Below are 12,255 nucleotides of genomic sequence, written 5' to 3'. Positions count from 1 at the left end.
TCCCATTTAAAAAACCCACCTTTAAAATGGCACTACAGGTACAGTAAGGGGGTAGGGGGTTATGGCAACATTTATTTAGGGATATCAGTGAAGTCTTAACAGGCACATGGTTTGTTTTTCAAGTAATATGAGCAATTTAGAAACATCTCAGACTAAAATTGAATTCAGAGATCAGATTAGGGTTACTTTTGGGTCCCCTGGTAGACTTTGATGTAAACATTTTGAAGTGGCTTTATTTATGCAGGTGTGCCAACAGCCAGGAGAGAACAGTGACAGACAGCCTGACCCCTGTGCATTTCTCCATGTGTGTCAGGACTGCTGTAAAGAAACGGTTAAACATGCAAGAGGCACGGTTTGCCTTCCGTGTTGCTCGTCTCTCCACACCCCTTCTCAGCAGGGGGTCAGTGCCACACTGCTCTCTGTCTGGTCCCAGAAAGTCCTCACAGTGATGTTTCCTGCAGATGGCGCTGGTGCTGCAGTTCCCTCCAGTCTTTCCCTGATCACAAGCTTTTCTTTCCACAGTATGTAGCTCGTGCTGCTTCTGTACACACTGCACTCACAATGCCTTGTCATTTCAAGCCTCTGCTGAACTGACTCTCAGACACGTCAACGAGATTCCTGATTGCACCAGAACTACACCTCCCATAATGCAGTGCATGTGGTCACATATTGATGACATCACAGGAGCGTCACCCTTCTCCACATGGAAACAAGCACTCAAACAAACATGCAATACAAAACACAAGCTGTAATTAAATATAGATATAAGAACAGTATATTCTGAGGACAGAACTGACATTATGTAATGCTTTGTGAGTGACAGAAAATCCCAATTAAATCCATTTTAGTTCCAGATTGAAACACTACAAAATGTCCAAACGTCCTTGGAGGGTGAATACTTATGCAATCCACTATAGTTTTCCAACCACCCAGCATAGTAATGGAGTGGTGCACCATGGTAAAATCACAGTAAATCACAGTGTGTCATACTGCAGCAACATGGTAAAATGTAGTGTGCTGCCCTGTAGTGTATTGTGGTAGCCTATTAACAACAGTAAAGTGTTGTGTGGTATACTTTGATTTATCTGTGCATTTAATATAAATGATGGTAACTTTATGCCTGTCCCTGTTTTGTGTATCGATAGTCAGAGGAGTTGGGGGGTGTTACAGAATATACTGCTGTAGGATCACTGCATACTATAGGCACTAACATTATAGCATTATAGCATCAGAGTCTACGAAGTAAAATAAATAAAAACAAATCGTCTCGAGCCCCCTGCTCAGACTGTGACAGGTTCAGCAGCGTGGAGCAGCCTGTCTGGTCCTCTCTCCATGCCCCCTCCTTGCTCACCTTCTGTTGCAGCAGCCGTCTCCTCTCAGCCAGGTGTCTGCGCCTGTGATATCGGCCGCATCCTTGTGTCCGACCATGTGTCACTGCACTCTCTCCGGCACTGGGCCTGTCCACCATTCACCTTTATAATCTACAAGGGCCGCAGTCATTCCTTCACAAAGCCACTCCTGGGTTTGTCTGGTGCAGAAACTGCAACGGGCTACAGAGGTTTCTGAGGAGTGTTCTCAAAAATGTGACTTACATTGTTTTCTGAACTTGGAGTGGTCTATATATATATAACATGTAATTGTCATCTCCACTTCAACTTCAAGTGTGGCCCATAGCCCATTATTTTAACTTAAGGCCAGTAAGTGCATCAGTTTAAACATACACCGATCAACCATAACATTATGACCACCTGCCTAATACTGTGTAGGTCCCCCTTTTGCCGCCAAAACAGCCCTGACCCGTCGAGGCATGGACTCCACTAGACCTCTGAAGGTGTGCTGTGGTATCTGGCACCAAGACGTCAGCAGCAGATCCTTTAAGTCCTGTAAGTTGCGAGGTGGGGCCTCCATGGATCGGACGTGTTTGTCCAGCACATCCCACAGATGCTCGATTGGGTTGAGATCTGGGAAATTTGGAGGCCAAGTCAACACCTTGAACTCGTGATTCATCAGACCAGGCCACCTTCTTCCATTGCTCCGTGGTCCAGTTCTGATGCTCACGTGCCCATTGTAGGCGCTTTCGGCAGTGGACAGGTGTCAGCATGGGCACCCTGACTGGTCTGCAGCTACGCAGCCCCATACGCAACAAACTGCGCTGCACTGTGTGTTCTGACACCTTTCTATCAGAACCAGCATTAACTTTTTCAGCAATTTGAGCTACAGTAGCTCGTCTGTTGGATCGGACCACACGGTCCAGCCTTCGCTCCCCACGTGCATCAATGAGCCTTGGCCACCCATGACCCTGTCGCCGGTTCACCGCTTTTCCTTCCTTGGACCACTTTTGATAGGTACTGACCACTGCAGACTGGGAACACCCCACAAGAGCTGCAGTTTTGGAGATGCTCTGACCCAGTCGTCTAGCCATCACAATTTGGCCCTTGTCAAAGTCACTCAGATCCTTACGCTGCCCATTTTTCCTGCTTCTGACACATCAACTTTGAGGACAAAATGTTCACTTGCTGCCTAATATATCCCCCCCACTGACAGGTGCCATGATAACGAGATTATCAGTGTAATTCACTTCACCTGTCAGTGGGCATAATGTTATGGCTGATCGGTGTATATACACATGGTCAAATGATGCTGTATAACCTCCAAAATGTTCAGGTGGCGCCGACCACAGGCCTGTTACTGACGACTCCCATGTTATTATTATTATTATTTTTATTTCTTGGCAGATGCCCTTATCCAGGGCGACTTACAACATAAGTGCGAACGAAGTGCAAAAATACAGTTAAGTACAACGCATCAATCATTACAAATTAAATTTAGCTAAAACATAGCAATTCAAAATAATACATTTTACAAATTCCAATTTACAATTTACACAAGTACAGTAAGTGAGGTCCTACATCCTGGACGGTGAAAGCTAAGTGCTGTCAAGATGTAGGGTTACAGACAAGGGCTACGGGAAAGGGAGCAAGGAGGAAAACAATCAAGAACGCAAGATGCATAATAAAAACTTTGAAGTGCTATCTAGCAGGGATAGAGGACTAATATTACAAGTGCTGTCGGAAGAGATGCGTCTTGAGTAAGCGCCGCAATGAGGTCAAGGACTCTGCTGGTTTGACTTCGGTGGGCAGGTCGTTCCACCACTTAGGGGTCAGGGATGAGAAGGAGCGGCTCTGGAGGAAGGAGAGTGGAGAGGAGGCAGAGTTAGTCTTCTGGCATTGGAGGAGCGCAGTGGTCTGGAGGGGATGTATGGAGAGACGAGTGACTGAAGGTAGCTTGGTGCAGTGCGGTCAAGACAGCGGTAGGTGAGGGTCAGTGTCTTGAACTGAATGCGTGCCGCTATCGGGAGCCAGTGGAGGCAGTGGAGCAGTGGAGTAGCGTGTGTGAATCAGGGCAGAGAGAATACCAGACAAGCCGCAGAGCTCTGGATGAGCTGGAGTGGCGGGTAGTGGATGCAGGCAGGCCGGTCAGGAGGGAGTTGCAGTATCCAGGCGGGAGAGGACCAGGGACTGGACGAGTAGCTGAGTCAAGTAGCCGGTGAGGAAGGGACGGATCCGGCGTATGTTGCTCAGGAAGAGTCTGCAGGTGCGCGTCAGCGTGGTGATGTGCTGGGAGAAGGAGAGCGCAGGATCGAGGGTGACTCCTAGATTTTTAGCGGAAGAAGGAGAGAGTGTGGTGGATTCCAAGGGGATCCAGATGGGGAGATCGGCAGAAGGCGAGGAAGAGTGGGGGAAAAACAGGAGATCCGATTTGGAGAGGTTGAGCATGAGGTGGTGCGAGTGCATCCAGGCGGCGAGTGCATTGTGTCACTAAATAGATCGGGAGAGTTACACTACTTAGTATGAGAAAGGCATTCAAATCTTCAAACACCCTGCAAGTCAAGCAGTTTATTCCATGAATGAATGTGTGGAAAGAGATTCGAGACTGGTTGCTTTTTTACACAGGCTTGATTCATAGATGAATAGGCTACTGAAGTTCCTGCATTAAATATTGCCATCTGACAATAAAGAATTGGCTAAATCAACCAGGCAACATGACAGCAGGGGCGAAGGCAGGGCTTTTTTTCCCTTTCTCAGTAGTAGCTGCTTATTTTCCCTCCCAGTGTGTTGAGAAAGTTTCAGCAGAATGAAACCCCATGCTTGTGTCTGCAGGGGGCAGCAATGCAGAAAGTAGCAAAGCCCTAAGCAACACCTCTCATCAATGCAGTGATGTTTACTTGACCACTATGGTTTTCCTGCTAAACAGAAATGAGAATCAACAGTAATAACAGTATATAATATAACATGGACGTGTTCAGTATAACCATATCTATTTACATTGTCGGGCATTTCTGTTAAGAAACAAAATGGATATATTTTCTTGTTTGCTCTGCAGTGTTATCCAGTGTGTAGTTAAACACGTCCTTGCTTGCCCTTGTAACAGATGTTATGCGTGTTTAATGAGCTGTCCCGCGGCACACCCGATCTATTGTGTTTCATACAGGAATGCTGGCCAAGAGCATCCCTGGGAGAAAGTAGTGAACCCAATCAGCCACTAGAGGGCGCCAGGTCCTTCGCCGTAGAAACTAAAAGACACGTTTCTTTAACACTTGAAGTCACGTGTTTTTTTAAATTAACGTTTTGTTTTTGTGTTTTGATGTTATTATTATTATTTTAATTTTCACCACTCTCCTGCCCACAGACATCTCGAAAGTGATACTGCTGCACCCAAAGCAAAAAGGGTTTGCTTTCCGTCTTTCCCTCACACTCTCTTTAAATTTAGATTCCCCAATTATAAATCTTTTTTTACCCAGTTATATAATTGCAGTCGACCAATTGTTCATTGTTTAACGACTCCCGCCCTAACCAACCCGAGAGAAGAGTAGGCAGCTTCTTCTCACGCCTCTTCTCCCGCCAGCAGCCATCTGCCTTGTTCCGCCGCTGCCAGCACGACCGCAGCGCAGCGACACACACTGCTGCACACACTGCACACGCTGCACACGCTGCACACACTGCTGCACACACTGCTGCACACACTGCACACGCTGCACACGCTGCACACACTGCTGCACACACTGCTGCACACACTGCACACGCTGCTGCACACACTGCTGCACACACTGCACACGCTGCACACACTGCTGCACACACTGCTGCACACACTGCACACGCTGCACACACTGCTGCACACACTGCACACGCTGCACACACTGCTGCACACACTGCTGCACACACTGCACACACTGCACACGCTGCACACACTGCTGCACACACTGCTGCACACACTGCACACGCTGCACACACTGCACACACTGCTGCACACACTGCACACGCTGCACACACTGCTGCACACACTGCACACACTGCACACGCTGCACACACTGCTGCACACACTGCTGCACACACTGCACACACTGCACACGCTGCACACACTGCTGCACACACTGCTGCACACACTGCACACACACTGCACACACACTGCACACACTGCAGACACTGCACACACTGCACACACTGCAGACACTGCACACACACTGCACACACTGCAGACACTGCACACACACTACACACACTGCACACACTGCACACACTGCAGACACTGCACACACTGCACACACTGCTGCACACACACTGCACACACTGCACACACTGCAGACACTGCACACACTGCACACACTGCTGCACACACACTGCACACACTGCACACACTGCAGACACTGCACACACTGCACACACTGCTGCACACACACTGCACACACTGCACACACTGCTGCACACACACTGCACACACTGCACACACTGCAGACACTGCACACACTGCACACACTGCTGCACACACACTGCACACACTGCAGACACTGCACACACTGCACACACTGCTGCACACACACTGCACACACTGCACACACTGCAGACACTGCACACACTGCAGACACTGCTGCACACACACTGCACACACTGCACACACTGCTGCACACACACTGCACACACTGCACACACTGCAGACACTGCACACACTGCAGACACTGCTGCACACACTGCTGCACACACTGCTGCACACACACTGCACACACTGCTGCACACACTGCAGACACTGCTGCACACACTGCACACACTGCAGACACTGCTGCACACACTGCACACACTGCAGCACACACTGCACACACTGCAAACACTGCGCCACACTGCACACACTGCACACACTGCAGACACTGCTGCACACACTGCTGCACACACTGCAGACACTGCTGCACACACTGCACACACTGCACACACTGCAGACACTGCTGCACACACTGCAGACACTGCTGCACACACTGCTGCACACACTGCTGCACACACACTGCACACACTGCACACACTGCACACACTGCTGCACACACTGCAGACACTGCTGCACACACTGCACACACTGCAGCACACACTGCACACACTGCACACACTGCGCCACACTGCACACACTGCACACACTGCAGACACTGCTGCACACACTGCACACACTGCAGCACACACTGCACACACTGCACACACTGCGCCACACTGCACACACTGCAGACACTGCTGCACACACTGCACACACTGCAGACACTGCTGCACACACTGCACACACTGCAGCACACACTGCACACACTGCGCCACACTGCACACACTGCAGACACTGCTGCACACACTGCACACACTGCAGCACACACTGCACACACTGCACACACTGCGCCACACTGCACACACTGCAGACACTGCTGCACACACTGCACACACTGCACACACTGCACACACTGCAGCACACACTGCACACACTGCACACACTGCGCCACACTGCACACACTGCGCCACACTGCAGACACTGCTGCACACACTGCACACACTGCAGCACACACTGCACACACTGCACACACTGCGCCACACTGCACACACTGCAGACACTGCTGCACACACTGCACACACTGCACACACTGCACACACTGCTGCACACACTGCAGACACTGCTGCACACACTGCAGACACTGCAGACACTGCTGCACACACTGCACACACTGCAGCACACACTGCACACACTGCACACACTGCGCCACACTGCACACACTGCACACACTGCAGACACTGCTGCACACACTGCACACACTGCACACACTGCACACACTGCACACACTGCTGCACACACACTGCACACACTGCACACACTGCGCCACACTGCAGACACTGCTGCACACACACTGCACACACTGCGCCACACTGCAGGGGTCGCTGTTTCGCGGCGCCAATCCTGACCTTGTGATCTGGGCTGTTACAGTATCGCCAAATAAGTTGCCAAATTCCAATGAAATAGGGAATTCACAGGTGTACACCAAGCACAAGACGGGAGATTTAATTTCAGTCCTTATTCCTGCTAACAGCTCACAGGTGTAATAATGTGTCACACATAACACATTATGGAAATTCGGAAGCACAGGCCCAGTGGTGACGCAGGGAAATAGATCGCACTGCTGGCGCTGCTACTTTGAAGCTACTGAACTAAACAACGACAGCAACAACCTGAAAAACAGATATTGCAGCCGAGCTTGAATTCTCACGTCTGTAGCTCTTCTGGTAACTGAATGTCATCTAAGTTTTTCCCCTCATGTGTCCTCTGCATTGCTCAGTTCCAGGTCCAGTTGTTACACCTTGTCCAGGTTTTGATGCAATTAGATTTTTGTTTTCATGGGAAAAAATATGGTACTCATATGTTTAGCCTGTTTCCTGTGGACTTTTTTGTGTGTAAGTATAAAGTAGAGACTATTTATATATCTATTGATTTTGCAAAGACCTGTAGACCTGTTTAATCACAAACCTTGACTGTTAATGTCCACCAGGGACAAAAGATTAAAAACACCTGTGAAGTCCCCCAAATGACCTCACTAGCATCGTCTATAACAGAAGATTGTGTTGTCAAATCTGAGTGATTATTTTGACATTCTGCTGTAAAGTTTGACACATAGGACTTTTAACACAGAATGGGTACCAGTCTATTAGTCAAATATAATGATTTCTATTTAATCTGAGGCAGATACAATAACTTTTTCATGTGTGTTTTAGGCAGGCAATATTTACACTGAAAGAGAAAAAAGAACTGCATTTTGGTTGACCCATTTTTATTGTTTTTGAGAATAATGGGATTTGAAAGCTCTTTAAATATTTAACTGAATAATCAGACAGAACTGAAAAGATAGGGGCGGTTTGGCGCACGGCACTGTCACTGCAGTGCGCCTTACACTCACAAGCAGGAGTGAAAAAGTTCAGAAGCACAGTTCAGTGTGTTACCCAGTGGCCACAGAGACTGAAGTGTCTGGACAAAGTAGTGAGCAATTACAGTATCCATGTGAAATGGTGTATGAAACACAATTGAATTTTTAATAATTCAAAACATCTCTGCTCTTGGTGGGTAAAATGTCTTCCACTTCTGCTCCCTGATGTATTTATGGTGAGAGGCATTAGCATAAATGCTAAGTATAGAAAAGCTGAGAAGAAGAAAAAAGCAAACGCAAAAGCTGTAGCTCTAGCTAGGAGATTTCTCACAGTGTTAATTCACTGACAGAGAGGAGACCTGTTTACTTATGACTCATCATCACACTGTCTATATTGGATTCCAGAAGAATGTCTATTCAGGAGGGAATAATCCCGGCTCTACAGACTTGTATGAACATCCAATAGAGACCAAATCTAACTGCAGGCTTGCAGTGTTCACCTTTGCACATAATTACATCAGTTTTATCCTGAAAATGATAAAAACAACAACCACAACAGCAATAATAAGGTTGAAGGTTGTAAAAGCTTCTATAAGACTGGAGACATTGATTCAAGATGATAACAATGGGCTGCCCGAAGAACATTTGCCCCTGTAAAGAAAGACATTTGGGATTTTGGACATAATTCTGTATTTAAGATTGAAATGCCATTTCCTATTTAAACTTGGCAAGAAATAAATCCCGTTCCTGCTGCAGTAGGAATACCTGCTGCCCACTTGAATTGCACCACATCTACACGTTTATTTTCAGTACATAAGAATAGAAAACACACTTACTAACATACACCACAGATATATGTATTCTTGCCTAATCCATACATATATATGATTCAATACAGCTGTGTAGCAAATTCATTCGTGCGTGAGATATCTCTCCTTAAGATTTATGATTTTATTTATTATGATGAGTATTATTATTGTCATTTTACTTACGTAAGGCTGTGGAGTGTGTCTGTTATCTTCCATTATGTGTTGAATATATTCATTTTCTCAGGGCATTTGGGGAGAAATTAATACGAGAGTGGCAGTATAATGGAAATTAAGGCTGATAATGCACCGGGAACTCGGCTGCTATCGTGAGGCATCTCTGGTTTCAGTGGAGGCACGAGGGCCTGCCTTGTTTTGACTTATCCCTCTAATGCAGCGCTGTCAGAACCCATGATGAATCACTAGCATTGAAATCAGGGTGAAGGTGAGGCTCGTTTTTGAAAAGGAATAGATTGTGTGGCACAGGATACAGCTATAGAGGGATGATGTTGACTGGAGTGTGATGGGACCTTGACCTTCAGGCAGACAAGGTGTTTTGACTCCATTGAAACTGCAGCAACTTGCTGAATTATAGCACTGATTATTAAAAATTATTCATGGAGTGAAAATCCCTTTTTCTGTGATTGAACAGGTGCTTTGAATTTGAACAAGAGAGAACAGGACAGGGAATACATACCTGGTGAACACCCTCCTTGTGTCTCATGTCCTCTTCACATTTGCAGAATGAGAATATCATGTCATAAAAAAACCTTAAATTATAAATAAAATGTGCTGCATAACATGCTTATGTTTTCTCAGTTTGTGGTCCAGTTGCTTGTGCTTCAGTTCTGTTGCCAGAGTGCAGTGTGCAGTGTGTAGTGTGTAGTGTGTAGTGTGTTGTGTGCAGTATGCAGTGTGCAGTGTGTAGTGTGCAGTATGCAATGTGCAGTGTGCAGTGTGTAGAGTGCAGTGTGTAGTGTGCAGTGTGCAGTATGCAGTGTGCAGTGTGCAGAGTGCAGAGTGCGGTGTGTAGTGTGTAGTGTGTAGTGTCCACTGTGCAGTGTGTTGTGTGCAGTTTGTAGTGTGCAGTGTGCAGTATGCAGTGTGTAGTGTGTATTGTATAGGTGTCTTTTGTCTGTTACACAAGATTGCTGCATTATTCCCTGGCTCTTACACAGTGCAGAATAACAGTGTGGAATAACTCTGAAGTTCTGGACCAGCTTTCAATGCTGCTGAGGAGCCGAGTTGGCTAGAAACGCCGGCTAGCTAGGCCACCCCAGGAAAACAAAACAAACAATACAATAGATTAAATTGGGATTTCCTTTGTTTCCTTGTTTCTACACTTTCTTACTGTTACATACAATATAACAGGTGCTCCTTGAAATGGACACCATTAACCCAAACCTTTGCAGGTTCAGTGGTCAATGTTGTGTCATCGAATCAGATTTGTGCGATGTGGCAGCTTTAGAGAAACATGCAGTGTGCTTGAAAGTCTCTGGACGTTCTCAGCTGGCCGTCATACCTTTCTAAATTAATTCCATGCCCATCTGCCCTTGAAGTCCGATGGCAGCTCTTTTTCACCTTTAGGTCTCACTGCCCTTGTGCACATTTGTCCCAGGAAGCCTGGATATTTAGCTCTGTCTTTGTGTATAACTGAGTTCAGTGGATGTAGAGCCGATGCAGTACAGGGGAGATCCATGCTCTTACATAATTCAGTAGCTGTGTGACGTAGACGGTGTAATCCCACTAAATCCAGGGCTTCTGAGAAGAGCCCCATTAGAGGACTCTCACAGTCCCTCTAAACAGAGTAACTGGGAATGGAGAGGGCTGCCCCTGTGCTGGATTGTTCCAGTCCAATCACACTGAGGGAAAGGGATGTGGGGCCCCGACTACTGATTTAAATGTTTCGCAGATTAAATCAATGAAAAGCTAAACCAAATCATAGGCCCAGCTCCATAATCCTTCAATATATCCATGGCCTCACACACTCCTGGACCGTGCATTAATTCTGTTCTTGGTACAAATGCATCGAAATGCACATGCAGAAGAAAAAAATGCTTTTTCTTCTCGAGTCTCAGATTGAATGGCCAGAACATGAAAGGGTCTCTAGCAAACTGTTACCCACTGAGAGACATTCACTTGAATATCCGAAGCGTATATTTGGAAATAAATATAAGAGATAAAGAACACGGATACAGAGTGCAGCCCATCTTATATCTGGGGAATGATGGCTTGTGATTGGCTGAGGATGCATCGCATTGAAATTTCGAAATTTGGGTGGAAGAGGAGGAAGCCCACTGAGATCTGACGGGATTAGTGTGATGAGTGTGAGAAAGAGACACTGTGAAGTTCTCCTGTGAAAAGCTTAATTAGGAACGCAGCGGCAAATTAACAGGGTGTTTACTGCTTTTGCAAACACCAGGCTTTATAGTGGGATCGTTCACCAAGGGGGAGGTACCATTTTATGGAGGAGAGCATGACAGGTTCATTTCAGACAAGGTCACGACTGAAGCAGTGCTGTTGGGTGTTGATAGAAGTCTTGCCCACAGCTGCCTCTATCCTCTCAAACTGCTCATGCTGTTTTCCTGCACCTCAGGGTACTTCTCATTTTCTCTTCCACTTTCAACATTTCTTGTCATTTAGCAGGATTTGATTACCCAGCATTTGAACCCACAACCTTTGAATCATGAGTCAAGAGCCCTAACTAGTACTCCACAGTGCTGTCTTGTAATGTGGGGTGTGTGGAGCTTCATATGTTAAGTGTCTGTTAAACCATGTGAGTTTGCCTTGGATTGTGGAATCAGTGCTGTTGTTTTTCACCAGAAAATGTTTACAAGGTGATAAAGGTGGTAAACATGAATAATTCTGAATGCTTTATACAAACTACTGAAAAATACTTGTGTATAAAATAAGTTAGCGCTGCTGTTAAACAGCATTTTTAGAAAGCTTTGGGTGTCAGCGTTAAACATGCAGCTGTGTAAGGCAGAAGATGAGGAGAAACTGCCAGGCACCGTGAGAAAGTCTGCATGAGATAAAACAGCAGAAATATGTTTCAGCTTACTGTTTATGTAATTAGACTAGAGCTTATTCTCTGTACTAAGATCTCTTTCTCTTTAATTAACGTGTTTCCATTGGTGAGATATATGAGGAATTTTCCTTTCATGGAGGTCGAATTTCAAAGATAATAAACACAGATACTGCGAACAAGAGGCAACTAGGAACCAACTGAGACTGGATCTG

This window comes from Amia ocellicauda, chromosome 1 (assembly GCF_036373705.1).
Source record: "Amia ocellicauda isolate fAmiCal2 chromosome 1, fAmiCal2.hap1, whole genome shotgun sequence".
NCBI classification, from domain to species: Eukaryota; Metazoa; Chordata; class Actinopteri; order Amiiformes; family Amiidae; genus Amia; species Amia ocellicauda.
The sequence above is the reverse complement of the archived record's forward strand: the minus strand, read 5'-3'. Positions refer to the sequence as shown.